At 43.3% G+C, this 5,667-nt stretch overlaps 1 long non-coding RNA gene across 1 annotated transcript; it reads right to left on the bottom strand.

Annotated features, from left to right (window-relative positions):
* Positions 1–275: 275 nt before the first annotated feature.
* Positions 276–4,167, bottom strand: LOC146650715 (uncharacterized). Its single transcript, XR_014907899.1, has 2 exons — positions 3,667–4,167; positions 276–3,584 (listed from the first exon to the last, which is right to left on the bottom strand). It is a non-coding gene; the product is annotated as an uncharacterized LOC146650715 (long non-coding RNA).
* Between the last annotated feature and the right edge of the window lie 1,500 nt (positions 4,168–5,667).

The following is a 5,667-nucleotide window of genomic DNA, read 5'->3' as shown; positions in this document are numbered from 1 at the left end:
CAATGGCTCCTCATAAAAATTATGCATTGGGATGTTTGTGTGCAGCATTTTGCATATCAGCATAAGCAAAGCATTCTTCATTGCATCAGCGTGTATGTGTGTGTGCGTGTGGATCACTCTTCATTGCACAAGCGTGTGCATGTGTATATGTGTGCATCACTTCTCAGTGAATCAGCATTCCAATGTGTGTGTGTGTGTATATGTGTGTGTGTGTCATTTCTCACTCACTCAACGAGTGCACGTGTTCATGTGTGTATTTCACTTCATTCTGAATCTGTGTGTTTGGAGACGTGTGTGTGTGTGTGTGTGTGTGTGTGTGTGTGTGTGTGTGTGTGTGTGTGTGTGTGTGTGTGTGTGTGTGTTCATCACTTTCCTGTTCTGGTGTTCTGGGTAAACCACGGCCTGAAGCGTGCCCTGGGGTCCTGCCCCCCTCCTTTTCAGTTTGTTTGCGACCATTGCTGCTGCTGCTGCTCAAAATTCAGTCCGTCCTGGTTCTGACCCCAATTGGGGCAGTCCTTTCTCCAGTGTCGATGTTCACCGCAGGTGAAACCTGCATCTTCTTCTGTGTTTTTTGTCCATTCTGAGGTGCCTTCTGTCCTCAGTTACTCCTCCTGTCTCGGTCACGCCCTTTTTGCCGCCCGATCATCCGTGTTGGTCCATCACTGTCCTGCACAGTGTGAATGCAAAGTTATCAAGGTCAGCATTCTTTCGCTCGGCCTTACTTTTCATTCGGGCTTGGTGGGCGTCTCGTCACAGCTCTGTCAGCTGACGCAGTCTGGGAATTTTCCCCCGTGTAGTGAAACGGGCCTTAGGTTTAGTGCTCTCCGTCTCGGCTGCATGAGATCACATTCCTGCAGGTCTGTTGACATTCTCAGGTCGTTGTTGTGGGTCCAGCTGTTGCAGCATTTGGTCAGTGTCACGTATGGGGGAGAGCAGGAGTCCAGTCAGCCTCGGCTTTCAGGGCCGGCAAAGCAGCCTGTAATTAAATATGTATAGAAAAAACAAAAACAAAACAAAAACAAACAAAAAACAAAAACAAACGAACAGGAAAATGATGTTGTGTTGGCTGTGTTATTCAGAGGGGAGACACACCGGGGCCAGGCCCTGTGTCAGCCTTCTCTCCCCCTTTTTTTTGTTTTTTGTCTCCCGATATAATCAACTCCTAACCCACCAAGTTGACAGGACAACACCGGTATATGTTAAAATTCTTAAGATCATGTTTAAAAGCCCAAAAAAGGACTTTTCTTTCATTCAGTAATCACTTTTATTAATCAATCAACAGAAAACATGTCACAATTTGAATCTTTTAACCACTAAATTTGTTGTGTCTTGCCTGGTTGGTCAGACCAGTGTTCCTTTTTTTTTTTTTTTTTAGTTAAATTGTTGTCCTGCAACCCAGAGGGTTTCTTTGTCAGTAATGTATAGACTTCATCATTTAAGTATGTTAATTTTTCTTTAACCTTGCTGGAAAATCTTCACGTGTTCATGAGTGTAAGCTGTTTCTTCATTGCGTGTATGTGCATTTGTATAAAAGCAGGTTAATTTTATCTTTTTCTCAAACTAGGCGTTACCTTAAAAGGAGCCTTTCTCTCAGATTTCTCTGCTTGTGTGTGTTTTTGTTTCACCTTTTTGTTGTGATGCTCCGGACGCCTTCCCAACCTCCACAAGTCCGTTGGCCCCAATTTTATGTGTTAAAACTTCTCTTAATTCCTCCTCTAATTCTCTCCTTGCTGCTGTCTGTTTCACAGCTGCTGATTCGTGCTGGGTGTGGTTCCCATTACCTATAATTTTGCTTCGACCGCTGTGCTTGTGGGGGCAGTTGGTCCAGGTCCGCAGCTTCCTGTATTAACACACTAAGAGATTTATTTAATTTCATTTTCATCGCTTTTAAACCGATAAGCAGGCAACACGCCTACCTTGACAGCGTAAACTGTACGCCAGTCTCCCAACACATTCCTCTCTCTACTCCTCCATAATTCTCCACTGCACACCTCTTACTATCTCTCCTTTTTATTTTTATTACACCACAGAGTAATACACCCAATTATGCCCGTCTATCTCTATGTGGCTCCAAATTCCCTCTTTATTTTAATTTCACACTCGTCAGGGGACAGGCACACAACAATTTCAACCACTGAAACGAGGAATTCAACCTTTTTATTTCTTTACTAATCTAGACTCAACGTTTGGTCGCAAAATGTGTCTTGTTCTAGTCCGGAATAAATGTGAACCCGTGATTACACGGCCGTTCCAGTGTTATTTCCGTAGCTATGCGGGGGCCCTCACCTCCCCAAGTCACCACCTCAGCACCCGGACGCCGCCGGTCCTGGCCGCGCGTCCACGGACAGGAGGGTCGCCACTCCTAGGGCAAAATGTTCCACAGGTACACTAGGCATCAACCTTTGATCCTAAAATGTGTATTTGCTCTAATGTCCTCCTAATCAAACACATCAACCGTCACTGTCACTGTGTTCACGCTTCACACTTCACACAAAAAACACACTCAGAGCGCGCCTCACTCACACTCTCACTCAGTGCGCGCTTTACCCACAAGACAGCACCCAGAGCGCGCCTCGCAGCTTCACACACACTCTCTCACCCAGAGCGCGCTTTCACACTCACACACAACACTTTTCCTCAGCGGGAATTTTACACAGAAACCTCTGAGCTCAACTATTAGATCTTCTTAAAGCACACTGCACCATAGACCAAAACACCCCTTTCTCTGCGCTTATGACCGCCACCACGGGGCAAAGTCGCATCATAAAAGTGATGCTTGCATCCCCGAAGTTATACCTGACATCATAAACCAGGTGTTGCTATGTACTTAAATTTTACTTTGTATTATGACCGCAGCCCTTAAAACTCGACTGACGCCACAAACCACCGTCAAACCTCTATCCAATGTACTAAAACTAGCACCAACCACTACTGCACTTCACGGCCGCACCACCGGAACACGCCGTATCATAAACCAAACCTACGGACGTGTTTCGCTCTCGCGTTGCCAGCGTCCAACTGCACCGTGAAGCCAGCATCTGCTTTTCCTTAAATCAACTTCTATTTCATAGCCGGCAAAAGCCAGGACGTCACTGACACCATAAACAAAATAAACAAACCTCGACTTCAATGTACTGGACTAATGGCCGCGTCTTCAGAAGAAATTCTAACGTATTATTGCTACAGAAGCCAGTATTAGACAAAATTAAATGTGGAAGGTAAAGTGGCTGCAACTAGTCCAACGTAGTATGTTATTAGTATCTCGGTAGAAGCAGTTTATTTAACACACTGGAATTCAGCCTCAACTTATGTTGTTAGTATCTTGCGCCAAAAACCAGACACCGACAAATTTACTGTGAAAATACATGTGACTCAGCGAACAGATTAATTTGAAAAGCCCAATATGCACATTTGGTATTTATAATACAACAGGCTGTGCTTACCTTTTTATTTTTGGACCGGTCCTCTGTTCACCTCGCCTCACGATCTCACCAAAGGTCAAATCTGCACCTCCTCAGCACACCAAAGATCCGGGTCACACGGCACCAAGTTGTTGAATTCTCCCAATTCTTTGAATCTTTGGGCTGAAGGAGGGACAATACTCGGTGTATAAATGCTCAATCAACAATCATTTATTTCCATATAATTCAACAGTCAGAGCATTACAACGTCCGGACGGGAGAGATGCTACCAGAGGGTCAGGCACATGTCTCAAAATGGTGACGGGTTGCTCAGCTTTTTATAGTCTCTAGTGGCCCCCAGCTAGTCGTAAAAGCCAAAACATCACATTTTTTCTCTGTTACAGCGCCTAAGTTATGACCTCGGCAGTTGTTTCTCTGCTTTCTGTAAGGTGGGGGTGTGGAATGTGGTCTATCTATCTCCCCTGTCTTTAGACACAGAGTCTCCTGCTTACAACCTTCTCTTCATGATTCAACAATTAAGCATGTCAAGAAAACAGTGTAACACATTCCCAGCAGATCAAGGATACAGAGTGATGCACATTTATCTAATGAACTAATATGTGAATATGTTCTGTTAACTCAAAAGTATAATGAGAACTAAACTACATACAGCTCACACACTCTATATTAAAGGGTATAATGTGATCTACAGCAGTATTCTAATTCAACTACTTTGATTACATATATAAGGTAACATATAATAACAGAATAATCTAATAGTAGCTAAAGCTACCCGATGCTAACTAACTAACTAACTAACAACTTATGTTGTTTAGCTTGTTTATTCAGCACATAGAAGTCCAAATATGATATACAGCAGATATAAACAGATCATATGTCACACTATGTATTGGACCAGTGTAGCGAGATACCATTGTTTTGTTGTTGTTTTTTTTACTGTACCTCTGGTAAGCATTAATCTTACCAGCTATGTGGAAACAGGACAGGAGATCAGCAAACGTCAGCACTGAATTGTTTGAGTCTTCAAATCGTTTTTTCCTTTCTTCCTTGAATTTCTCTCCAGCAGTTCCCACAAAGACGGAGGTTTCTGGTGTCTGAGATGACCAATATTTCAAAACTAGGAGACGGTTGCTGGCTGGAACTTTGACCTGCTGCACGTCCTTTCCAGCTCATTCTCTCTGCAAACTCAGTTTTTCATTGCCTTTGCCAACTCTCTCTTTCCTGTGCACCTTGCCTCCCAGTACTCCTCTCTTTCTTCATTTCCCTGACTAATCCACCTTTTCTTTGATAACCTCTTCCTTTAAGTATCTAACTTCATTTTTTCATTCCACCACCAAGTCTACTTGTCCTTTTTGACCATACACCAAACACCTTCTTGCCAGTTTCTCTGAGCACTACAGCTGTACTCCTCCAATCATCTCATCAACTCTTCTCCACCAATCAGAGTTGCTCTCATCTTCTGCCTAAACTCTGAACAATGTTCATCCTTCTTTAACTTCCCGTACTTAATCCTTGCCTCTGCTTTTACTTGCTTCCTCTTTTTGATGCTAAACTACACACTATCATCCAATGCTGCCAAGCTACCACGTTGCAGTCTCCTATCTCCTATCACCTTCTGTGTGAGTTGTTCACCCGTCTCCACCTTCCTCCACTCTTATATGTTACCCTATGTTCCTCCCTCTTCTTAATTTATATGTTCACCACGCCCATTTTCCATCCTTTTCCCAAAGTCCACTACCATCTGTCCTCCTGCATTTCTCTCCTTAACACCATACCTACGTAACACCTCCTTAATTTTAGCTGCCGCAAGTGTGACTCCACACAGAGTTGCAATGTACATATGCTTACTGGAATGGAAGTGTGGATACATGCCTTATTGTCTTTGGCTATATCCTCTTATGCACAGGTATCTCTTTTGTTTTGTTTTTTGTTTGTTTTTAATTTAGTTTTTGTTTGTTTGGTTGTTGTTTTTTTATTCTTTCCATATGAGCACTGTTTTGTCTCAATCCATATGAAAGTGCAAAAACACAACGTCACGTGCTCCTCACAGCATGTGTTTGTCAAGGTGGGAGGCCAGCAGCATTTTTCTGTTCCAGTCTTGGATGGGAGTGTACCAGGCAAGCTGCTGGTGGTACTGAGATCAGTTACCATCTGTGCTTTGAGTGGTAACAGAGCTAGCATCAGCAAGTAGGGAAGGGAGTCGATAAGAATTTAGTAATTCTGATTCCATTATCGACATCACTTA

The sequence above is a fragment of the Rhamphochromis longiceps genome, linkage group LG16 (genome assembly GCF_057381845.1).
Source record: "Rhamphochromis longiceps isolate RC_006_pf linkage group LG16, R_longiceps_female_GT1.1, whole genome shotgun sequence".
Lineage (NCBI taxonomy): Eukaryota > Metazoa > Chordata > Actinopteri > Cichliformes > Cichlidae > Rhamphochromis > Rhamphochromis longiceps.
Note: the sequence above shows the minus strand (reverse complement) of the source record. Positions and strands in the feature narration are given on the sequence as shown.